The sequence below is a fragment of the Anomaloglossus baeobatrachus genome, chromosome 6, assembly GCF_048569485.1.
Source record: "Anomaloglossus baeobatrachus isolate aAnoBae1 chromosome 6, aAnoBae1.hap1, whole genome shotgun sequence".
NCBI lineage: Eukaryota > Metazoa > Chordata > Amphibia > Anura > Aromobatidae > Anomaloglossus > Anomaloglossus baeobatrachus.
Genome location: NC_134358.1, coordinates 571,474,373 through 571,500,400, shown reverse-complemented (window position 1 = coordinate 571,500,400; position 26,028 = coordinate 571,474,373). Strand labels below are relative to the sequence as shown.

Sequence of the window (26,028 nt, the reverse complement as noted above, 5' to 3'; positions counted from 1 at the left end):
ATTTGCAACATGAGAGAATTCACTCAAAAGAGAAGCCACTGATCATCAGTATATGGATGAAGTTGTTTTTTTTTTTTTTTTATGGAAACAACTCTTCTACATAAAAAAACGTTAAGCAGGATAAAATCCATTTTCATCCTCAGAATGTAGGACATTTTTCACTTGGAAATCAGCTCTCGATCTGCATAAAAGAATTAACAAAGAACCAAAACCATTTTAACAGTTTGATTGATTGTATGTATGATGCACCACTGTTAGTATTGCTGAACTTATGCATGAATACATGCACATGTATATACTCAATACAAAACTATAGCTGTCTACAACACTGTGTGTGAGCGTTTCTGTCTTGAGGCCTGTGCAGCTGGAGACAGTCTAAGTATCTGCTTCTCCCCGAGTTAAAAGGAATTTTAAAGGGCTATTGCATATTAAAATATAGGCCACTTTACACGCTGCGATATCTGTACCGATATCGCTAGCGTGGGTACCCGCCCCCATCGGTTGTGTGACATGGGCAAATCGCTGCCCGTGGCGCACAACATCGCCCAGACCTGTCACACTACTTACCTGCCCTGCGACGTCGCTGTGACCGGCGAAACGCTCTAAGGGGGTGGTTCGTTCGACGTCACAGCTGCGTCACTGAACCACCGCCCAATTGAAGCGGAGGGGCGGAGATGAGCGGGACGAACATACCGCCCACCTCCTTCCTTCCGCATTGCGGGCGGGAGGCAGGTAAGGAGATGTTCCTCGTTCCTGCGGTGTCACACGTACCGATGTGTGCTGGCGCAGGAACGTGGAACAACTTCGTTACTGCTGCAGTAACGATATTAGAGAATGGACCCCCATGTCACCGATGAGTGATTTTGCACGTTTTTGCGACGATGCAAAATCGCTCATAGGTGTCACACGCAACGGCATCGCTAAAGCGACCGGATGTGCGTCACAAATTCTGTGACCCCAACGAAATCGCTTGAGCGATGTCGCAGCGTGTAAAGCAGCCTTATCTTAAAGTTTTGCTACAGATAAAATACCTATGACACATGAAAGCATTACTGCCTAATTCAAAATATTTATTGCAATGACCAAATTACAAAAATATATAGGAAAACAAAAATACACTGCGTGTGTAGATTTTAGGTTTCTATGGTCCTATTACATTCTTGCAGCGATACTTGTGCATTCAAACACTTATGCTCTTAAAAGGAAGATGTTGCGGTTTTTTATTTTTGAATTAATATTGATTATGAAATCAAGTATTTATAATACAAAATTAAATTCACTGTTTAGTTTTTATTTAATTCTAATTTTATTGAAACACTGGGGGCTGCCATCTTGGATTTGCTGTATGTAATAACATTTACCTCAAATACGGCAGCCGCTGTGCATAGAAGACAGTTGTCGCTCTCTGACCCTATTCTGTAACACAGGAGAGCTCCCTGCTGTGACATGGACACGCCCCCTTGGCTGTTCAGATCACAGCAGAGGGAGGAGATCACCGCCATCTTTGTGGAGCTCACAGCGTATGCGGTGTGCTGCACTTTCCTCCCGTCACCCGTTGGGATATGTGAGTACCAGCGCCGGGCCGCCGTTGCTGCTACCCTGCCCCCCTGCTATTGCTACCCTTTCCCCTCCGCTGCCACTCTCCCCTTGCCCCCCTGCCGCTACCCTCCCCCTCCCTGCTGCCGCTTTCCCTGCTCTAGTGTGCATACCCTGGGCCTCAGCTCACGGAGCATGGCATACTGAGGAGTGGTATATATGGGCATGCGTGCAGCAGAGCATTGGGGGCTGGCATGTGGCAGAGCATTTCTGGTACGGGGCGTGCAGAGTGCTATGTGGGGAGCACTGTGCAGCTGTCCTTGGTGACACTTTAGACATTAGGATCACTTTGCGGTCACCAACAAATTGGCTCTGCACTGTGATCCTAAACTTCATCTTCCGTTATCTTTATGGAAAAACCCAGATTGGGAGGGGAGGTGTGACAACACACGCAAGAGCAGATTCTGCCCACTTTTAGGCTGGTTTCAGACATCCGTGTTTAATCGGGTATAAATCACATGCATGGCTATAGTCATACGTGTGTGACATCCGTGTTTGCATAAGTGTCACATGTACCCGAGAAAACACGGTTCTTTTATATAAAAATATTTTCTATATTTACCTGTATCCAGCGTTGTTTTCTTCGGCTTTGCTGCCTCCCGCTCCTGACCGCCGCTCATTTATATTTATTGATTATTCACCGCAGTGAGGATCTGGAAGCTGGAGCATCGCGGGGATGGCGCCGGTGACTGCGCCGCTGAGGACAACATCGCGGGGACGGGTGAATATTCACAAAGCAAACAGTATGTGCAGTGGTGTCCAGGTTATTGGAGTTCCCAATGAACGCTGATGACATCCTGATGACACCCGCGCTACAGCAAGTGTCACCACTGTAACTTCACAGTTCATTAGAGTTCAATGGAACTCTGAGTCCTCGATGCTGTCCCTATGATGCTCCAGCTTCCAGGTCCTCACCACACACACACGCACATATAGCACACACAGTGCGCATGCATGTATACACTGAACACACACACACCTGGACACTCACCTGTCCCCAGCGATTCGGTTTCCGGCACTGAAGTCCCCAACGATTCTCCGGCTTCCAGCTCCTCAGTGGAGTGAATATTCATTGAGTATAAGGAGCGGGAGGTAGCAGAGCCGGAGACAGCACTTCTGGATACAGGTGAATATAGAAAATTTTATTTAAAAGTCCCGTGCTTTCTCCAGTGCTTTCTCCGGTACGTGTCACACTGATGTCCCATGGATCACTCCGTGCTGCTGGAGAGAAAACTGACGTGTGCATGGGGGTCAGGCTGGAGTCACACTTGCGATTAATTCGCACTAGTGCAATGCGAGAAAAATCTCGCATTGCACTCGGACCAATGTTAAGCAATGATGCAGCTCCGATCTGCTATTTTTTTCTCAGTCCAAATTGGACTGAGAAAAAAATCGGAGCATGCTTCGTTTTGTAGAGTTTCTCGTGCTAGTCACTCCAATGCAAGTCTATGGGTACGTGAAAAAAAACGGATGTCACACGGATGGCACGTACACCATCCTAGTCACATGCGTTTTTCTAAATACATTTATCACATGTTGCAGAAAACACTGGAAATAAGTGAGGTATGTCGATGTTGGTCAATCTCTCTGTCTGTCTATCCCTCTCCCCCCCCTCTCTCATACTCACCGATCTCTGATCACCAGCGCGGTGCTGCACAGCTGTCACAAAGGTCCGGCGGCTTTTCCTCTTTTGAAAAAGCCGGACGCTTATTATTCCATCTAGTATTCACTGCTTTCCCTGCCCACCTGCGCCTACGATTGGTTGCAGTCAGACACGCCCCCACGTTGAGGGACTGCTTTCTCACTGCAACCGATCACAGCTGCCGGTGGGCGGGTCTATATCCCGTCAGTAAATTAAATAAATAAAAAAAAACGGCATGCGGTTCCCCCCCCCAATTTTCATACCAGCCAGGGTAAAGCCATACGGCTGGACGCTGGGATTGTCAGGATGGGGAGCGCCACGTTATGGGGAGACCCCCACCCTAAAAATAGCCAGCAGCCGCCCGGAATTGCCGCATTCATTAGATGCGACAGTCCCGGGACTGTACCTGGTTCATCCCAAATTGCCCTGGTGCGGTGGCAATCGAGGTAATAAGGAGTTAATGGCAGCAACCCATAGCTGCAACTAAGTCCTAGGTTAATCATGGCAGGCGTCTCCCCGAAATACCTTCCATGATTAACCTGTAAGTTAAAGAAAATAAAGACATACACCCAAAAATCCTTTATTTGAAATAAATGACAAATAAACCCACCCTCTTTCACCACTTTATTCAAGTCCCCAAATACCCCTCCAGGTCCGACGTAATCCACAGAGGTCCCACGCCGCTTTCAGCTCTGCTACATCAGAAGCTGACAGAGAGCGGTCACAGACCACGACCGCTTTCTGTGAACTCCCCGCAGCAACTGAAGTGAGTCGCGCTATCAGCGATGACATCAGTGAGGTTACCCGCGGCCACAGATCTGAGCTGGAGGACAGCTGGAGGACTTCAGCTGTGGCTGCGGGTAACCTGAGTCATAGCACCGCTGATAGCGCAGAACACTTAAGTCACTCAGGGGATTTGCGGTCACCGGTGAGATCTTCACCAGTGACCGAAAATCAGGCCATGAGACACAGACAGAGCCGCGGGATGACAATGAAGGCGGGTGAAGTTCAGCCGAGTTCATTCTGATCGCGCGGCTCAGTCTGTGTCTGCTGTCAGCGGCCATGTAACAGCTGAATGGCAGATAACATAGCTGCTGAGAATAAAAATATCACATACGGATCACACGTGGATTGCACATGGACTACAATCATGAGAAAAATCACAGAATCGCATTGCAGTTGCATTGCACACGGATCAACACTCGGACAGAGCTCATGCTACTTTCTAGCATGAGAATCGGTCCGATTTCCAATCGCAGGTGTGACTCCAGCCTCCTGAGGAGTCACACGGTCCATGTAAAAACACGTCTGTGTGAATAACAGAATAGAATAACATGGGTACGTGTGGCATAAGTGTTAAAAACGGATGTCACAAGTACCTAAAACATGGTCGTCTGAAACTAGCCTTACTGCAGTTGTAATGTGAGCTAGTTCTACAGTAGGATTTCAGCAACAGCTCCTCCTAATGTTCAAGAGTGGAAAATAAACTTTTTAATTTTTTTTTTATATTTTGCTCATTTAAAACCATCAATAATACTAAACAAAACATTAAAACTTTACATTTTTCCCTTCACCACGACAGTGCCACCAGAGAGATAGGTCCGCCTATCTTAGGACAGGAAACCCACTGAAATAAAAAGGTGGATGGCTCTTTCAGGGTAATTATCAATTTAAAACACCTCAACCGTCATCTCGAGTATCAGCATTTCAAGATGGAGTCAGTGAAGTCGGCCATCAAGATGCTGTTTCCTGGGTGTTTCATGTTAGTGTTGGATCTAAAAGACGCATATTATCATATTCTGATCCATGCTGCCCATCAGACGTTCCTCCGAGTAGCCCTTCCTATGGGTGGGGTAGTAACACACTTTCAATTCAGGGCCCTTCGGCCTCGCAATGGCTCCAAGGGTATTCACAAAGGTGCTGGCAGAGGTGATGGCTCACATCCACGAGAAAGAGATCCTCATTGTGCCATATTCAGACGATTTCCTAATCGTGGGTACGTCAAAAGAACATTGCAGGTCCCAGGTGGGGTCAATGATTACTATCCTAATGACTCTGTGTTGGCTTATAAACTTTGAGATGTCAAGACTACAACCCTCCACCCGCCAGTTATACTTGGGCCTCGTTCTGGATTCTTGTTCCCATCTCTGCCTCCTACCTCCGGAGGTGTCCAATCTCAGGACTCGGGTCTCTGGTCATCTCACACCCAGTCCTCATGCTCAGGGAGGCCATGACTCTATTAGGATCCCTGATGGCATGGATCCCGGCAGTTCCCTGGGCTCAGTAACACACTTGCGTACTCCAGGGGGAGGTCTTGTGGGCACAGAGGCTATTACACGGGCGTTTAGACATGAACATTACTGTTTCTTCTCAGGTTCTCCTCTCCCTCCGTTGGTGGCTGCAGACTTAGAATCTTTCGACTGGGGTCCCTTGGTCGCTGCGGTTTTCCGACGCCATCACAACCGACGCCAGCGCATAGGCTTGGGGGGCTCATTTACGAGATCATGTGAGACAAGGTCCCTGGACTCCTCAAGAGGGTCGGAGCTCTTTGAATCTCAGGGAGTTATGTGCGGTCGAGAAAGCTCAACACTCCCTTCTTCCACTCCTAGTAGGAAGCAACGTCAGGGTTCTCTCCGACAACAGGGTGGCAGTATCATACATCAACGACCAGGGGGGGCACGAGGTCTCCCTCCCTTATGAAAGTGAAGGAACAGATCTTTTCCATGGCACAAGTCCATCTATCTTCCCTCATGGCACTTCACATTCAGGGGGTGGACAATGTAAGGGCCGACTTCCTAAGCAGGAATTTTGTGCGCCAGAGGGAATGGTGCCTCCACGAAGAGGTTTTCCAGCAGATAGTGCAGTTTTGGGGATCTCCGACTATTGACCTTTTTGCCACCCGAGCCAACAGAAAAGTCAGTCGGTTCTGCTCCCTCAACCTGCAGGACAGGCCCTGGGCAGTGGATGCCTTTCACATGTCATGGGTCTCTGGTCTCCTTTATGCCTTCCCTCCCCTGATATTGATTCTGGCAGTTCTGATGAAGGCCCAGGAGGATAAAGTTCGGTTACTGCTGATAGCCCCCTTTTGGCCCAGGAGGGCTTGGTTTTTCTGGCTTCGAAAGATGTCTGTATCAGACCCTTGGATCCTCCCGGAGAGACACGATCTCCTCTCCCAGGGCCCTCTGCTTCATTCTCATCTTCCGGGCCTTCATTTGACGGCCTGGAATTTGAGAGGCAACTGTTAGAGGGTCAAGGGTTCTCCTCTAGGCTGGTTTCCACTCTCTTGTGGAGTAGGAAGCCAGCTGCCACCAAAATATACGCCAATGTATGGAGGCGGTCCAGTGGGGGACATTCTATAGTTCCTGCAGAAGGTGCAGGAGCTAGGACTGTCTGACAGTACTTTGAAAGTCCAGGTTTCAGCCTTAGGAGTATTGTATAACTCAGACTTAGCAGGTAATCGGTGGGTTAAGCGGTTCATTTCTTTCTGTCAGAGGGCTAGGCCTCTTCCCTGTTTAGTGTTGCCTCCATTGGATCTCAATCTGGTCCGGGACTCCTTGACAGGGCCCCTGTTTAAGCCCCTATCTGATTCTTCTGTTAAATTCCTGACTTTTCAAGTTGCTCTGTTAGTGGCCCTGACATCTGCTAGACAAGTCAGCGTGCTTCAGACCCTCTCGGTGAAACACACCCCCCCATATGCAGTTTTTTGATGATCGAGTACTCCTACGGACTGACCCTGCCTATTTACCCAAGGTGGCTAGCTTTTTTCATAGATCTCAGAAAATTGTCCTTCCCTCTTTCTGTTCAGCCCCTAGGAATAGGACTGATCCAGATGCGCGCGGTTTCAGCGCTATATCTGTGCTGCACCCGGGCGCGGGATTCCGGGTGCACGATCCGGATTCGGCAATTAATAAAAATAAACAAAACCAGAAATAAATGAGCGTTTCATACTTACCGAGGCTTGGTGTGATGGCGGCACACTGCTTCCGGGTCGCGCATTCACTTCCTGTACTATTCATCGCATACACACAGCTTTCCGTGTTTTCCCCGCTCACCGGCCGTCCTTTCATCTGTGATTGGTTCCAGGCTGACGCACCCCCCCAGACTGTGACAGCTCTGCTTGCAATCATCGCTTATCGCGGCTCAGGCTACACTCACAGCTGGCAGTCGTGCTCTATGGCTGCTAGCAGAGCTGGATGTGTCGCCGTGGGACCTTGTGTGGATTACGCCGGGGCTGCAGGGTGTTGGGGTTAATAAAGTGATGAAGGAGGGCGTGTTTTGTACTTTATTCCAAATAAAGGATTTTTCTCTGTGTCTTGTTTATTTACTGTCACTTATAAGTTTGTGTGATGCAGGTATCTGATAGACGTCTGTGCCATCACAAACCTAGGGCTTAGTAGCAGCTGTGCGCCGCTATTAACCCCTGCTATTACCCCGATTGCCACCGCTCCAGGGCAATCAAGGTGAGCCGACATTGCACCGGAATTGTCACATTTAATAGATGCGGCAATACCGGGCGGCTGCGGGCTGAGAATATACCAGCCCTCAGCCGGCATTATTATGGCTGGGAATGAACATTGTGGGGGGACCGCACGTCGGATTTTTATTTTTTAATTATTCAAATTAAAAAAAAAAAAACCTGCATGCAGTTTTTCTTAGGCGGCAGTCACACTTGCGAGGGACTCCCACAAGTCTGACATCGCAGCACAGCCGCACTCTTCTGACAGGAGCGTGCATGTGTTTCTAGGTACATGCACGCTCATGTTCAGACAGCGGCAGGCTGTGTCGGGTGATGTCATGTCAGACCCGCATGAGTCTGACATTGCTTTACCCGCACACTTCTGAGGGCTCTTGTCCACTTGTGTAACACTTCCGATGTGATAGCATCGGAAGCGATATGCAAATGACCCTCTGCTGCAGGTATCAGCCAAGGGTCATGTCATGCGACTGTGATGCAATCGCATCACAGGAGCAGAGAAAATGGAGGGAACACTTTCTCCCCATCTCCTCCACTGTCTGTCTCTGCGTGCACCGTACTGCAGTCACATAATTTGTGAGTGCAGTGCGATTTTACACACTGGTGCGATCCCCTCGCATGACACTCGGCTCACGCTGGCACTACAGCAGAGCTCAGTGCCATGCAAGTGTCCCTGCGACTGAGGTCCAATCGTGAGCGCGGACCACTGCTGCGTGGAGCAGACTGGCACTGAGGGGGGCAGGGCCGGCGCTGCGGAGGAGAAGGAGGGTTTTATTTCCCTCTGTCCTCCATTGCCGGCTATTGTACCGCGAGTGCAGTGCGATTTTTCTCTCGCCCCATAGACTTGAATGGGTGCGAGAGAAACAAGGAACGCAATACAATCGCAGCATGCTGCGATTGTTTCCTCGGTCCGATTAACACTTGCACTGCTTTCCTCGCCCACCGGCCGTCCTATCGTCTGTGATTGGTTGCAGGCTGACGCGCCCCAGCCTGTCACAGCCTCTTTCGCGGCTCACTAATAGGCTGCACTCAGAGCTGGCAGTCTTCTCTACGGCTGCCAGCTGTGACATGCACTGTGTTTTTCCATAAATAAGACACTGTCTTTTACTTTTTTTACCCCCCAAAAAAGCACTAGGACTTATTTTTGGAGAGGTTCTTATTTTTGGAGAAGCATGTTGGGGGGTAAGTTTACCCCTCCAAAAAAGCAGACACCCCCCCCCCTTCCCAGGAGACTCATACTTACAAGACCCGGACGTCTGCGTGGCTCCCAGGTTCTTCCTGTGATCTCCGGTGGTTGCTGCACGCCGTTTTCCCCTGCTGTTGGCTGATGCTGACACTCACTGAAACACACACACACACACACACACACACACACGCTGACACACAATCCAGCCTTACCGAATACTTCTGGCCGCAGGGAATGATGGGAGGAAGTCACGTGTCTGGCCGAAGGTCCTTGCTTTGCACTGCACAGCCTCTCGGGAATCTGCTGGCCAGAAGAAATCGATGTCGCTTGCTGTGGTGAGTATGTGTGTGTTGCAATGTGTGTGTGATCGGATGTTTGTGTGTGAGATTGGATGTGTGCGGCTATGTGATATGATGTGTGCAGGTGAGAGCTGAGGGTGCAGGGGTGCAATCACGGCAGGTCCTGCCTCTCAGCATCGGGTGAGTGATTGCGGGGTGCCGCCATCTATAATGAAGTGTCCTGCAATATCTTTATCTCTTTTAGCTGCACAGACACTTCATTACTGAACCGCGACTAGGGCTTATTTTCAGGGGAGGGCTTATATTTAAGCCTTGCTCCGAAAATACTGAAAATCCCTGCCAGGGCTTATTTTTGGGGGAGGGCTGATTTTTGGAAAAACACGGTAGCAGAGCTGGATGTGTCATCGCTGGATCTCGTGTGCATTACGCCAGGGCTGCAGGGTGTTGGGGTTAATAAAGTGGTGAAGGAGGGGGCGTGCTTTGTACTTTATTCCAAATAAAGGATTTTTCTGTCTTTGTTTATTTACTGTAATTTACAGGTTTGTGTGATGCAGGTATCTGATAGACGCCATCACAAACCTAGGGTTTAGTAGCGATTGCCATCGCTCTAGGGCAATCGAGATGAGCCAGTAATGTACCGGGATTGTCACATCTAATAGATGCGACAATACCAGGCGGCTGCGGGCTGAGAATACAGCCCCAGCCGGCGTTATCATGGCTGGGGATGAAAATTAGGGGGGACCGCACGTCGGGGTTTTCTTAATTATTTATTTAAATAAAAAAAAAGCCTGAGTCACACTTGCGAGGGATACACTGCTTTCCCCGCCCATCGGCTGTCCTGCCACCTGTGATTGGTTGCAACTAGCTGACACGCTGCCACTCAGGGTGGAGGCGCGTCTAACTGCAACCAATGACACGCGCCGGTGGGCGGGCAAAGCAATGAATGTTGAATTGTCGGCTCCGGAAGAGAAAAGCGTGACCCGGAAGGAGTGTGCCGCCATGACAGCGCCTCTGTGAGTACACCGCGCGCTCCTACCCCCCATCCCCTCCACAAACATTTTTAATCTCCGGATTCTGGTCCCCATTGACTTATATGGGCACCCGGATTCCGGAGCGGAGCGGACTCTTTTTAAAATCTGGTAGTGATCCGCCGGTCCCAGGTTTTGGCATATCTGCTCAGCCCTACCTAGGAATCCTAAGGAGGAACGATTACATACATTGGATGTGTCGAGAGCCTTAAGACAGTAGATTGAGGTCACTAGGCCTTGGCGGAAAAGTGAGGCTCTGTTCCTGTGTTTTCTGGGTCCTAAACGGGGGTGTTCCGCTTCCAAGGGTTCAATAGCTAGATGGGTCAAAGAGGCAATTAAGGCAGCTTATGTAGCCCAGAATATGCCCATCCCGCAAGGTATCACGTCTCATTCTACCAGAGCAGTGGCGACTTCCTGGGCCGAGAGAGCGGATGTCCCCTTTGATCTCATTTGTAAAGCTGCTACCTGATCTTCTCCTACGACCTTTTTTCAGCACTACTGTTTAGATTTGTCGGCCACGGTGGATCTGACCTTTGGTAGAAGGGTGCTAGAGGCTGTGGTCCCTCTCTAATGTGGTTGTCTGCAGAATCTCTCTGGTGGCGATGTCGTGGTGAAGGGAAAAAATCTTAAATTACTTACCGGTAATGATTTTTTCCAGAAGCCACGACAGCGCCACTGCTTCCCACCACTTTCTTCACCCCTTCATGTCAATTGTTTTTGTCATTTGGGTTTTGCACTGCAAAGTAGAGTTTTTGCCCAAATTTCTGCCACAAAAAGGCTGTAGTTTGAACTGCATAGTGAGCACAAGAAACCCAAATTCCCATAGACTAAGCTTGAAAAGCAGAACACATCCATTTTGGCATTAAACGCTGCAGTTGAAAAAGCAGCAAAAAAGCAGGTAAAAAGCAACGTGGACACATAGCCTAAGGGTTATCTAAGGAATGTGCTGCCAGAAATGCAGTTGAACAAAGTCAAGCAGGAAGGGAGAGATTGTGGATTAGGTAGGGAATAGGGACCTGTTTCCACAATATTTAGGGGTTCACAGCCTGGCTTGTGGCATTCACATCAGCCACATTAATACATTTCTAGTGGCCTTTGCAAATACAAAGCAGGACACTAGCATTTTGTGCTACCTGGTACAAAGTACTTACTGGTACTTTTTTCCACAATATTTTTGGGGTCAAAGATTGCTTGGCTTGGGCCATCAACATCTGCAACTTTCACCAACACCCAAAATGACAAAAAAATCCAGTTAAGTGACAGGGACATAGACGTTGGCATCGTGTTGTCAGTGGTGGGTGACAAGGCACGGAGTCTGTGTCAGGTCAGAAGAAGCTTGATGCATCCACTATGTTCCTTGCCAAATTGCCCAATCTGGAACGTAAAAGTGTGGAAGCCAGAAGAGCGCAAGCAGATTCTTTCTTGGATGGCAGAGAAGCCCTCTTCGTATTTCTCAAACAGCAACAAATCCTCCACGACCACACAGTCTACTGTGGATACACAGAAGGCTGGCCCATCCAATCCTCAACCTGGTCCTCGTTCCTCCCCCCATCATCAATCACAGGACACATATGACCCCAAGCTTGGCCACTCTGAGGATCTGTTTTGTACGTATCCTTTGGTTGACTCTGGCCTCTCATCGTGCAGGACTGAAGAAGGACGTGAGGAGGTGGCGTGCGTTGATGCGCAACTATTTGAGGACCTACGGCCTGAAGAATGCCACTTTGAGGAACCTGATTTACTGTCTCCAGAGGTGGAGGCTGATGATGAGACACAGTTACCATCAAGTCAATGGGAAGATGGATGAGATGGAAGACGAGGTGGTTGATGAGGAGTCCAGTGATCCGACCTGGACTGTTGATATGCATAGCCAGCACAGCAACACAGGAAGATGGATATGTAGCACGAAAGCAGGTACCTAGGGGTAGTGGTTTGCCAGGAGTGAGAACTCGGTCAACTGTTTAGAAGAGCACACCCACTGTAACCCAAGTTAGTACAAGGGGCGTTCAGCCACGGTCTGGAAGTTTTGTTCTGAAAGTCCCACAGAGAAAAACATTGTAACCTGTAGCATCTGCCCTAAGAAGTTGAGCAGAGGCCAGGGCAAAGGCAACCTGAGCACCACCAGTATGTGGAATCACATGAGAGCCAAGCACCCCAGTAAGTGGGCAGAACACAAGGGTACCAAATTTTTATCTGCGGGTCAAACCACTACCATGTCGCCTGTGCTACATCCATCACAATCTGCTGTCCAGGAAGCAGGTGCTCATACATCCTGCCCACAAGCTGCGATTACACAGACACAGCAAACATCAACCACATCCACTTCCTTGTATAAGCAAACCATCCAGTTGGCTATGCCTGAGATCTTGGATAGGAAGCTTTAGGCTATGTGCGCACTAGGCTTTTTTTACCGCGTTTTTCGGGTGTGTTTTTGTTCAGTAAAAACTGCATGACTTTGCTTCACCAGCAAAGTCTATGAGTTTTAATTTTTGCTGTCTGCACACGTGTTTTTTTTGTGCCCACAAAAACGCAGCATGTCAATTATTCCTGCGTTTTTCTCTGTGTTTTTCACCGATTGAGTTCAATGAGATGTTCCAAAACGCAATGAAAAACGCAAATTGCAAATACAGCTGCGTTTCTATGACTAAACACGCAGCTATAAACGCAAGGGGTGGGTAGTACAGGCACTTGTACAGGAAGAGGATTGTAGTCACCCCAGGTTTCACCTCCTGTCCGGCACCATGTCCGCTCCCAGCTCCTCTCCCGGTACCCCCACCCCTGCTCCGGTTGTCTGCAGACTCACGGCACACCTCCGATGGCTCCAGGACCTGGCCGGTTTAAACGATCAGCTGATGCTGTCAGGTAACTGCACAGCTGATTACCGGCGGGTCCTGGAGCGATCGGCCGGGACTCTGCAAAGAGGTGAGTATAGTTTTTTTTTTCACTGATGCATCATGATTGTATAAACGGCTTTTAAACAATCACCTGATGTGTCATGTGACTCAGGTGCTTAAACCTGACACATCATCTGATCTTTCTGATAGTGAGCAAGATTAACCCATTTTAACATCATTTGATGGGTTTGCCTTCCAGCAAACCGATCAGATGATATTGGATCTGGCTTGGACATCGCGGGACCCTCGACCCAGGATTACTGCGGAGGGGGGTTCTTTAGTTCAATAAAGATGGAGTCACTAATTGTGTTGTGTTTTATTTCTAATCAAAATATTTTTTTCTGTGTTGTGTTTTTTTTATCTTTACTAGAAATTCATGGTGGCCATGTGTTACGGCCCCTGGGTCTGTTGCTCCACGTTCCCCTTCTTCCCCTTCTGCTTCTCGTTTGCGTCGTTCCAGTCGTTTGGGAACTTCTTAGCTTCCTGAGTCTAAAGGGGGCTTTACACGGTAGCGATATCGCTAGCAATTTCTAGCGATAGCGACCGCGTAAGTACCCACCCCCGTCGCGCATGCGATTGTTTGTGATCGCTGCCGTACCGAACATTATCGCTACGCAGCGATACCTGGTCGGCGGCGTCGCTGTGACTGCCGAACAATCCCTCCTTCAAGGGGGAGGGACGTTTGGCATCACAGCGACGTCACCGCAACGTCACTAAGCGGCCGGCCAATCAAAGCAGAGGGGCGGAGATGAGCAGGACGTAACATCCCGCCCACCTCCTTCCTTCCTCATTGGGGCCGGCGGCAGGTAAGGAGACGTTCCTCGCTCATGCGGTGTCACACATAGCGATGTGTGCTGCCGCATGAGCGATGAACCACAACGCTAAACAACCCTTACCGATTTTTTACTTTGGGACGACCTCTCCATGGTGAACGATTTTCACCATTTTTGAGGTCGCCTAAGGTCGTTGGTAAGTATTACACGCTGCAATATCGTTAATGACGCCGGATGTGCGTCACTAACAACTTGACCCCCGGCGACCAAACATTAATGATATCGTAGCGTGTAAAGCCCCCTTTAGTCCCAATTTTGAGCTACTGAACATGCTCACGGACTTAGTCATTTCTGAGGCTAAGTGTGTACTCTGTTCTGATCATGTCTGCGACGTGGCATTACATGATTGGCCGTGGGTGATGTCACAGTTGATGCGGGGATCACATGGTCCTCGGCATATGACGTGGCATTACATGATTGGCCATGGGTGATGTCACAGATGATGCGGGGATCACATGGTCCTCGGCATGTGACGTGGCATTACATGATTGGCCGAGGGTGACGTCACTTTTGTCGTTGCTCTTTACTATTGGCCCAGGGTCATTCCTGTTAATTATCCTCCATCTTGTTGGCGGAGCCAAGTTTATAAAGGACCCTGGAGCCCACCTCTCGGCGCTCACTCGTTAAATGCGCTTGTGTGGGAGTAGATGCTCCATGCGAGTCTGCATAATATCCCCGCTACCAATCTCTATAGTGGTACCGGGTTAGGCAGGGACCTAGTACCGATTCGGGCGTCGTTCTACCCGCTTCCCATGCTTTAAGGTAGTCGGGCTAGGTAGGAACTTCTCCACCTTCGCTCCTGTTTACTCTCTGCGGATAGCATAGAGAGTTCCCTGGCTTCTTATAGTGCGGTTAGCACATGGGGCTTGGACAGGGACTTGCACTTGAGCCATTTCAGAGAAAGCTATTCCTCTCTGTTATCAGCTGTCATATTACACTTCCTCTATGAGCATAATAGAGGTAAGTTCTTAGGTTTGCCTGTGACCATTAACAGGAGACCTGTGGATTCTCTCCTTACCTTGGAGCATTGTGTATGCTTTGTTAATTTACTAGCTTACTTCTGTGAAGTAACAGAGGTATTTCCTATTTGTATGGGGCAATCGCCCTAACGTATTTATTTGCTACCACATATTAGTTTATGCTAATACGGTACTCGCTGTGAGGTAACAGGGTGTGTCGTACTAGTCCTAGTGTTGCTGTGAAGTAACAGGAACAAGTACTACTTCTGTGGTACAGACACCCTTTTCTGCTATCACTAGCAGCAGTTGCACGGTGGGCCCTGACTGCCTGTTACTCATAATTAGTTACAATACCAGGCAGCCCCGTAACACCATGTCACCATGAATTTTGGGCTTAGGGACAGTTGATAATACACAGCTAGCCCTAACCTCATTATTACCCAGTGAGCCACCCGGCACCAGGAACACTGGAAGAGTTGGATACAGTGCCAGAAGATGGTGCTTCTATTCCAATCCCCAGCTGCCTAGTTGTACCTGGCTGGACAGAAAAATTGGGCGAAGCCCACGTCGTTTTTTTAAAATTATTTCATGAGATTCCTGAAATAATTAAAAAATAGGGCTTCCCTATATTTTTGGTTCTCAGCCGGGTACAAATAGGCAGCTGGGGGTTGGAGGCAGCAGTGCCTGCCTGCTATACCTGGCTATCATACAAAAATATAGCGAAGCCCAAGTCATTTTTTTTTTTTACGTTTTTGGGCAAAAAACTCCAGCATACAGTCCTGGATGGAGGATGCTGAGCCTTGTTCTGCAACTGTCTGCTCTCCTGCATACACTAGTGGAGAATGTAGAACAGATTGAAGAAGGAAATGACATCAGATCTTTTTTTTTCTTCACCAATCTTTAATGGCATTGTTCACTGATAAAAAAACCGCATAAAAACGCAGTGAACAAAAACGCACCAAAATGCGGTAAAAACACACACGTTTTTGCCGCGGATGCATTTTTTGTGCGTTGTTTGAAGCCAAAAACGCAGCATCTTTGGGGGTAAAAAAAGTGGTTAGGTGCCCACATACCCTAAATACCCAGCCATGCACCCACAGGCACAAAACCGAAACTCGCACATTGCCAAATTGCTAGCCGTGGAGATGTTGCCATTTAGGCTTGTGGGAACACAGTGTTTCTGTGATCTCTTGGCTGTGGCTGTCGCACGATACAGTGTTCCTAGCCGCCACTATCTTGCCCGATGTGCTGTCCCACAAGCATGTGTTAAACAATCTAACTGTGCTCTGAAAAACGCTGTAATCGGGAAGATCGACCTAACAGACACGTGGACAAGTTGTTGTGGACAGGGATGATACATATCTGTCACGGCACACTGGGTGAACCTGGTGGAGCCTGGGACAAAGTCGCAAATTGTAACATCACACATCCTATGCCAGCATTTCCGCTTCATCATATGCTATTTCCTGTCTCCCCTCCTCCTCCTCCTGATCCTCATTCTTTGGTGAATTACCCTCCACATCACTGCCAAGCCGGGAGCTGTGCAACAGTGCATCGGCAAAGCAGCAACAAACTCTGCTGAAGCTGATCTGCTTAGGTCACAAACCACACACTGCAGCAGAGTTGTGGCAAGGTATAAAAGAGCAGACCGATCAGTGGCTCTCCCCGCTGCACCTCCAACCCAGTCTGGTCGTTTGCAATAATGGGCGTAACTTGGTAGTGGCTTTAAAAGTTGACAAGCTGGTACACATGCCATGCATGGCACATCTGCTGAATCTAGTTGTTCAGAAATTTCTCAAAATATACCGACTTGCTGTACATACGTGAGCAAGTGCACCGTATTAGCGCCCATTTCCGCCATGCCTCTATTGCTTTTGCTGGTCTTACAGTGCTGCAAAAGCAGTTAATTTGACAAGTCACCAACTCATGTGTGACCTGTCCATGCAGTGGAACTCTACATATCATATGTTGGCAAGAATTACTGAGCAGCAGAGGGCAGTAGCTGAATACCTGCTTCAACATGTGTGAAGCCCCACAAGCGTTGTGTCGGTGCATTACCTTCAGGGACTCCACGCAGCTGGATCCTGTCACAGGTAGGAAACCTTCTTTTAGGATTGTCGTGACGCCACTCTCAGAATTGCGGTCAGTGGGGACCGCCACTGCAGATTAAGGGATGCCTGGGGCTGATGGTGGGTGCAGTCAGTTGTAATAGCCTCCTGAGAGTGAGGCAAGCCCCAGGGCCCTGTGTAGGTGTGTGGAACCACAAGGCGCAGAATAACTCAACACAAGCAGAATGTCTTTCAGAGGTTTTACTCACTGTTGATGGCAGGGTGAGTAACCCGGGCGTAGCTGGGATGAACCAGGCTGGAACCAGGTATCCTTCAGGCTGACTGATGAGGGTGGCTACCGACTCGCCTTCCTTAGCCCTTTACGTTTTGGGGTAACCCCGACTTTTAGTCCCTATGGGGGTCACCCAGGGAAGTTGCTGGTGCCTCTCTCCCCTTCGTTTTGGCCCGTTTGCTTGTAGCCTGGACCAGGACACTCCGGCTGCTTGCCTCCTGTGAACTATGGGCCCTAACTGTGGCGACGTGGCTGCGGACTCTGTAGTGTGGTCTTGGGGGTATGAAGTGCCCCCTCATGCAGGTTTGGCAAGGAAAGGTGGATCTATCCCTGCACTGGGACCTGCTACCCGTTTGGGCCTGGTAACTCCCTAGCAGTCTCCTTACTTCCCACTCCGTTGCTCTCTCTTTAGCTGAAGATGGATTTCGGGTAGCACTACTAGGTGACCGTTCTCCCCCGTCGGTAGTCACTGCGCGGACGCTGTTAGACTGCCACAGCCCCAGGGGTCTGCTCCTAACGTCTGCTCTCCCTGGACTGCTGCACTAAACCGGCTCACTGCTCCTCCTCTCCTGTTCTTGCCTACGCCACCTAGCAACCAGGCTCTCTACCACACCCCTTGAGTGGAGATGGAGGCTTCGCCCCCTCCACTCCTCAAGTGGAGATGAAGGCTTTGCCCCCTCCTGGGATCCCCAGGGGTCCTCTCAAAGGTACATGTGTGAGACCTGATCACTATGCGCCTGTGTAGTCACACCTCGGTCAGCCTTCTGGATTACCTGTGTTGCACTGTCCCCAGCATGGGTGCAGTACTCAGTGGTGCCTGACCAGGTCAGGGGCGCCACATTCCCCCTTAGTTATCACCAGCACGTCCTCGGGCTGCAAGACAACATTTTAAAATGCGTAAAACATTAAAACATGGTAAAACGTTTTAAAACCACCAGGTACCATACATCACCACCCTCCACCCACAAGTCTGTTAACCCACCCTAAACCCTCTCTCGTTGGCCGCGCCTTCAGCCACTTCTGGCAGGATGTAGAGGCGGCTTTCATGGTCTGGTGGTTTCAGGGTATACCTGGCCTGGTGGAGCCGCGCCTTCAGCCTCTTCTGGCAGGATGTAGAGGCGGCCTCCACAGTTGGTGCTGACCAAGTACCCTGTTTGTGGTGGAGAGCCAGGCCCCATAAACAGGCATGCTCCCTGGTTGCAGGCGAGCCAGGCCCCTAAACAGGCTGGCTCTGGTGGTGGTACCTCTGGGGTAACTATTTACACTGCGAGAGTTTGTGGCTATAGCCAGTTCATAGCCTTAAGGTTCATGGGTTTCTCACATTAGTTCATGTGGGCACATTTCTTAAACATTAACGTTGCAAACTTTTCAAAACTGGTAACTTGCTGTATTTCTTACTTTATTTACATGGATTCCTCCTCACCAGGGCTTGGGCCTGTAGGGCTGCGGCACCTGTTGCGTTCTTCATTTCTCTCATCATCGGAGGTAGTCTCATCAGTGGGTTCTTTATCTTTCCTTTCCTCTTCTTCTGTATCTGTTTCTTTTTCTGTTGAGACAGCAGGTTCACTGTAGGGATTGCTGGGACATGGTGTAACATCCAGTGCATACCATCCCCTTTCTCCTTGGTGCATGGTGAATTCCACTGAATCTCCTGTCCGTAGGTTCCTTCCTGGATGTCCTCTGGGCAAATGGGCTCTAACGTCTCTTCTGTTAACAAAGATGCCTTCCTTCATACCAGGAGCTACTATGAAGCCATATCCTGATTTCAAGCTGAAGTCTTCTACTACTCCACGACAAAGTGGACCTCTGACCTGGGATTTGGCCCTTCTCAAGAACCGTTTCTCCTCCAAGTCTCTGGCCGTCACTTCATCTTTCTTCTCTGGAGATTGCTGTGCAGGGGAAGGGGAAAACTTTGTTCTGCTGCGGCGCCGTGTCTTGCGGGCTGGATTCTGCTGGGTTGCCACTTCACTGCTTGCAGGCTCCCAGGTAAGGTTTCTGGACAAATCTTCCTCTTCATCCCAGCGGGAGTACGGCAGCATCTCTGGCTCTGGGCATGGATCCACTGCTGATGGCTCCGGGGTCAGCTTCTCAGCTTCCTGGCCTCCTCTCCCCCTTAGTTCTTCTGAGCACTCCTGTTGTGGCAGCGCTGGGGATGGGTGTTCATCAGCAGGCCCGGGCGGGGGACTCTTTGGCGTGGTTGCTGCAGAAGTCGCCTTGGGGGTGTGCGGAGGGAGCAGATACCGATCCACCATCTCCTGTGGGAACTGGGCCTCCAGATCAGCCTTCAGCTTCCAGTATTCGGGGTCCTCTCCTATCAGGGACTTCCTAGCAGGGACTTCCTTAGACTGGGGAGCGGTGTCTGCTCTGGCCTTGCAGGCCGGGGTAAACAGTGGTACATTCTTGTCTTGGCGGGCCGCGCCTGACATGGCGGCGGCCTGGTCTTGGCGGGCCACGCCCTGCATGGCGGCGGCCTGGTCTTGGCGGGCCGCGCCCTGCATGGCGGCGGCCTGGTCTTGGCGGGCCGCGCCCTGCATGGCGGCGGCCTGGATCAGCGTCGCTGTGTCAATCAGGGTCGCAGCTGGAGTCTTAGCGGGCATCGCTACTGTGGCCGGTTCTTGGCGGGCCGGGCAGGGCATCGCTGCGGCGGCCTGGATTGGCGTCGCAGCTGCGATGGGATCTGTGCAGGCTGGGCTGGGCGTCGCTGCTGCGATCTGGGCTTGGCGGGCCGCACCTGGCGTGGCTGCGGCCTGATTCAGCACCTCGCCTGCGGCGTGGATGAGCGTCGCTGCTGCGGTGGGGTCTTGGCGGGCCGGGCCTAGCAAGGCGGCGGCCTGGGTCAGCGTCACACCTGCGGCATGGATGAGGGTCGCGGTGGCAGCCGGATCTTTGCGGGCCGGGCAAGGCATCGCTGCGGCGGCCTGGGCTTGGCGGGCCGCACCTGGCGTGGCTGCGGCCTGGCTCAGCGTCGCCGCGCCGGGCGCCTCTTCAGGGACCGCGGGCGTGGCAGCAGGGGTCGGGGCACTCGCGCTGGCAGGGGCAACACTGGACTCACCCATCGGTGGTATCATCGGGGTCTGAGTCGTCGCCGCTCGGTCTGGCACTCGTCGCGCAGCTTTTTCCTCATAGGCCTGCACCGCGGCAGCCATCTCCAGAAGCACCGTGCGTTCCTCGCTGATGTGCCGTATGACCCTGGCCTCCAGTTGGTCGCAGAACTGGGCAAGTTCCTGATACCACCAGGCAGCGGAGCCTGGCTCTGGGTCTCTGCGTTCAGACGCCATTTCCTCTGCGCCTTCTTCTGCACGATTTCCCAGCAGCGGACTCGTCGCTGCCTCCTGTAGCAGGCTCTTCAGTTTCTGCTCTGCCTCTTCCAGCAGCAGGCTTCTGGCTCCCTTTCTGTCCCGACGTCTCTGAACGCCTCCGCTCTCTTCACTTGCGAGGTCAGGACTCTGCAGGGGATCTCTGGGTAGCCACACCTCTTCGTGGGCGGTAACTTCTCCCAGCGCGGGCTGCTGTTGTTTTTCAGCGCGCTTTTCATGGTGGCAATATGGCGGCGCTTCCAATTTTTCAAGCGGACCGCCCAGGCACATGGTCACCTGTCTGAACAGGTCTAGTCCTTATCCTGTTCGTGACGCCAGATGTGAAGCCCCACAAGCGTTGTGTCGGTGCATTACCTTCAGGGACTCCACGCAGCTGGATCCTGTCACAGGTAGGAAACCTTCTTTTAGGATTGTCGTGACGCCACTCTCAGAATTGCGGTCAGTGGGGACCGCCACTGCAGATTAAGGGACGCCTGGGGCTGATGGTAGGTGCAGTCAGTTGTAATAGCCTCCTGAGAGTGAGGCAAGCCCCAGGGCCCTGTGTAGGTGTGTGGAACCACAAGGCGCAGAATAACTCAACACAAGCAGAATGTCTTTCAGAGGTTTTACTCACTGTTGATGGCAGGGTGAGTAACCCGGGCGTAGCTGGGATGAACCAGGCTGGAACCAGGTATCCTTCAGGCTGACTGATGAGGGTGGCTACCGACTCGCCTTCCTTAGCCCTTTACGTTTTGGGGTAACCCCGACTTTTAGTCCCTATGGGGGTCACCCAGGGAAGTTGCTGGTGCCTCTCTCCCCTTCGTTTTGGCCCGTTTGCTTGTAGCCTGGACCAGGACACTCCGGCTGCTTGCCTCCTGTGAACTATGGGCCCTAACTGTGGCGACGTGGCTGCGGACTCTGTAGTGTGGTCTTGGGGGTATGAAGTGCCCCCTCATGCAGGTTTGGCAAGGAAAGGTGGATCTATCCCTGCACTGGGACCTGCTACCCGTTTGGGCCTGGTAACTCCCTAGCAGTCTCCTTACTTCCCACTCCGTTGCTCTCTCTTTAGCTGAAGATGGATTTCGGGTAGCACTACTAGGTGACCGTTCTCCCCCGTCGGTAGTCACTGCGCGGACGCTGTTAGACTGCCACAGCCCCAGGGGTCTGCTCCTAACGTCTGCTCTCCCTGGACTGCTGCACTAAACCGGCTCACTGCTCCTCCTCTCCTGTTCTTGCCTACGCCACCTAGCAACCAGGCTCTCTACCACACCCCTTGAGTGGAGATGGAGGCTTCGCCCCCTCCACTCCTCAAGTGGAGATGAAGGCTTTGCCCCCTCCTGGGATCCCCAGGGGTCCTCTCAAAGGTACATGTGTGAGACCTGATCACTATGCGCCTGTGTAGTCACACCTCGGTCAGCCTTCTGGATTACCTGTGTTGCACTGTCCCCAGCATGGGTGCAGTACTCAGTGGTGCCTGACCAGGTCAGGGGCGCCACACATGCCCGTTAGACTAAGGGGTACTTTGCACATTACGACATCGCTAGCCGATGCTTGCGATGCTGAGCGCGATAGTCCCCGCCCCCGTCGCAGCTGCGATATCTTGTTATAGCTGCCATAGCGAACATTATCGCTATGGCAGCTTCACACGCACTTACCTGCCCTGCGACGTCGCTCTGGCCGGCGTCCCGCCTCCTTCCTAAGGGGGTGGGTCGTGCGGCGTCACAGCGACGTCACATGGCAGGCGGCCAATAGAAACGGAGGGGTGGAGATGAGCGGGACGTAAACATCCCGCTCACCTCCTTCCTTCCGCATTGTCGTCGGGACGCAGGTAAGGAGATGTTCCTCGCTCCTGCGGCTTCATACACAGCGATGTGTGCTGCCGCAGGGACGAGGAACAACATCGTAACATCGGTCCTTCCGTAATTATGGAAGTGACCGACGCTACACTGATGATACGATTTCGACGCTTTTGCGCTCGTTAATCATATAAAAAATGATTTACACACTCTGATATCGACAGCGACGCCGGATGTGCGTCACTTTCGATTTGACCCCACCGACATCGCACGTTCGATGTCGTAGTGTGCAAAGTACCCCTAAGAGTCAGCCACCACACAACTGTCGAGTGGGTGTGGATCGCTGACATTTGTGAGGTTCTTGAGAACTTTGAGTACTGCACCAAGCTCATGAGCGGTGATCAGGCTATTATCAGCTTAACCATCCCGCTGCTGTGTCTGTTGAAACAATCAGTGCATAATCTCAAAGCAGAAGCTTTGAGTGTCCAGCATGTGGTTATGGAGCCAGATTTCCCAATGGGTCATACTACCCAGCCAAGCCAATATTCTGAGGCAACATTGGGTGATGATGATGATGATGATGATAATGATGAAGAGGATGAGGAGAGAGTACTTTTTTTTTTCTGTGCTACCCACGGGACTCCCAATGCTACACAGGGGACTGTCAATCCCAGCTTCATGTCAGTCCAGCATGGATGGGCTGGAGAGAAGGAGGAGGAGGATGCGAGTCAGCGGGAGCAGAGGATGAGTATTGTTCCTCCTAGTGGGGATACAGAACTTTTGTCTGTTTGCAGCTTGGCCCACATGGCACAGTTCATGTGTGTCTGTGGCAAGACCCTCGCGCGATACACATTTTATCCAACAACCTATACTGGTGGGCCACCTTTCTGGACCCACTGTACAAGGAGAAATTTCCTTCTCTCTTTTTGGAGTTCCCAAAGGGTTGCACAATGGAATCCTTCAAAAGTGTCATTGTAGATCATTTCCTAAAAACATCACCCTTAGACAACGCTGCAGAGTTACCGGCTCTTCTCAACACCAAGGATTAATGGAGAGAGACACCAACAGAGGTGGGGGGGAAATGTGCGCAAACTGGGCTATTTTCCATAAACCAGCTCATCAGCAAGGACTATCTGTGCCTGTAACAATGCCAAGGAGGGAGAAGTTGCAAAACATGCTGAAGGGGTATTTAAGTAACCATACCTGCGTCCTTTCTGACACTTCAGTTCCCTTTAGTTATTGGGTGTCCAAGCTGAACACTTGTGCCGACCTCTCCTTATACGCAGGGCTGCCACTAGGAATTTCAGGGCCCCATACTGGCAAAAGTTTGGGGCCCCCTTGAGGCTCCGCCTCCACTCCGCGAATCTTCCACAGTCCCACCGCCACTCTTGGAAAAACTTCACTTCTGCACTACAGCCTCACCAATCACACATTAACCCTTTACATTGAACACCGTGTCACACACACACAGACATCAGATTTTGTTTTGGCCAAAATATTTTTTTAAGCCTGCCTCCACGACAAGGTGGACTCTTTTGGCCGGGCCCTACTCTACTCTAACTTTTTTCTTTACTTTTTAAATGTAACTTTTTTGGTATATATTTATTTTTGGTATATCTATTTTTTTTCTTTAAGGGAATGTGTCACATACATGTTTTTACACTAATTGAAACAAAATTATGATAATGCAGATTTGTGGATTTAGACCTGGCAACCCCTTTAAAGGGAATTTGTCACCAGGTTTTTAACACCTAATCTGAGCGCAGCATAACGTAGGGGAAGAGATCCTGATTCCAGCGATTGTCACTTATTGGGCTGCTTAGTGTAGTTTTGATAACATCACTGGTTAATCAGCAGGAGATTATCATTACTATTTGACAAGCTGTAGGTAGTCTGGCATATTCATGAGCTCTGTATAACTGCTAGATCTGCAGCAGAGAAAACATGGATTTTATCAGAATGACAGCAAACAGCTCTGTAAGTGACACATCGCTGGAATCAGGGTCTCTGTCTCTACATTATGCTGCTCTCAGATGGGGGAGAAAAAAACCTGCTGACAGATTCACTTTACGGCTCATTCAGCAGTCGGTGAAAACCAGTCTGCACTTGGGCCACAGTGCATGGACTGGCCATGGGTCTCCTGACCTCCGCAGCCACAGAGCATATATGAGGAGCAGGGCAGGAGATCGGTGCCCGGGCCACGCACAGCAATCTAAGCTGAGAGTTAAACAGATGGTTGTTCTTTATGAGAGCTGAGGAGCGTTGTGAATAAGAAATGCCACATAAGGCAGAATTAGGCTGAGTCCTGTAATCATCCGTTGGGAAAAAGGTTTCTGCAGGATCAGTTTTCTTTAACATGGAAGTCTATGGAGGACAGATCCGTTACCAGATTTCTATTCCATCTGTAACGGATGCGCACTTTACCTGTGGGGCCACAAGTCTCCTCCGCAGGAGAACGCAGCTGCTCGTGCCCACGATCAGGGTTCGGTGCGGTCAGTTATTGCTGCGGGCTGTACATGAACAGTTGGTATGGCCGGGATTTCTACAAATCCCATCCACTGGGCTTGTACTGTACATTGCAGCATTTTGGGTGCAGCTGAAGCATGCTACATCCAAAGCACTGCTAACACTGATCATGGGCACGCACCCTTAGGAGATTCATTATCACAGCCTGGCTATTAGGGCAGGGGGCAGCAAACAGTCTCACATATAAAGGCCTTGCTTCTGCTGTATTCTCCTAAGGAGAATCTTTATGACAGCCTGGATAATAGCGAAGAATCTCCTTAGGTAAATACAGCACCAGTGAGGCCTTTGTATCAGAGACTGTTGGGTGCCCCCTGCCCTAACACACACCTGCTCTAAACACCGAGGAGCCGCCCGCCAAACACACCCCATGGCCTCCGGGCCTTAACTCACTGTGTAGCCACCAGGCCAGGTGACTTGGCGCCTGCTGCCTTCCACCTTGAATCCTCCGCCGCGCCATGACGTTGCCTGCCTTTTGCGCCTGCGGACAGATTATATTCCTGACTAGATGTTAGGCTCACAGCACCACGGGAGGCAGGAGGCTCACAGCACCACGGGAGGCAGGAGGCTCACAGCACCACAGGAGGCAGGAGGCTCACAGCACCATGGGAGGCAGGAGGCTCACAGCACCATGGGAGGCAAGAGGATCACAGCACCATGGGAGGCAGGAGGATCACAGCACCACGGGAGGCAGGAGGCTCACAGCACCACGGGAGGCAGGAGGATCACAGCACCATGGGAGGCAGGAGGATCACAGCACCATGGGAGGCAGGAGGATCACAGCACCACGGGAGGCAGGAGGCTCACAGCACCACGGGAGGCAGGAGGATCACAGCACCATGGGAGGCAGGAGGATCACAGCACCACGGGAGGCAGGAGGCTCACAGCACCACGGGAGGCAGGAGGATCACAGCACCATGGGAGGCAGGAGGATCACAGCACCATGGGAGGCAGGAGGCTCAGAGCACTGCGGAAGGCAGGAGGCTCACAGCACCGCAAGAGGCAGCAAGCTCACAGTAGAGAGGCAAGAGGTTCACAGCAGAGAGGCAGGAAGCTCACAGCAGAGAGGCAAGAGGCTCACAGCAGAGAAGCAGGAGGGTCACAGCAGAGAGGCAGGAGGCCCACAGCAGAGAGGCAGGAAGCTCACAGCAGAGAAGCAGGA

At 51.0% G+C, this 26,028-nt stretch overlaps 1 protein-coding gene across 1 annotated transcript in view; it reads left to right on the top strand.

The window, feature by feature from the left end:
* The window catches only part of LOC142243708 (uncharacterized), a 478,920-nt gene that overhangs the window by 434,628 nt on the left and 18,264 nt on the right, over window positions 1–26,028 (top strand). The window lies entirely within an intron of this gene.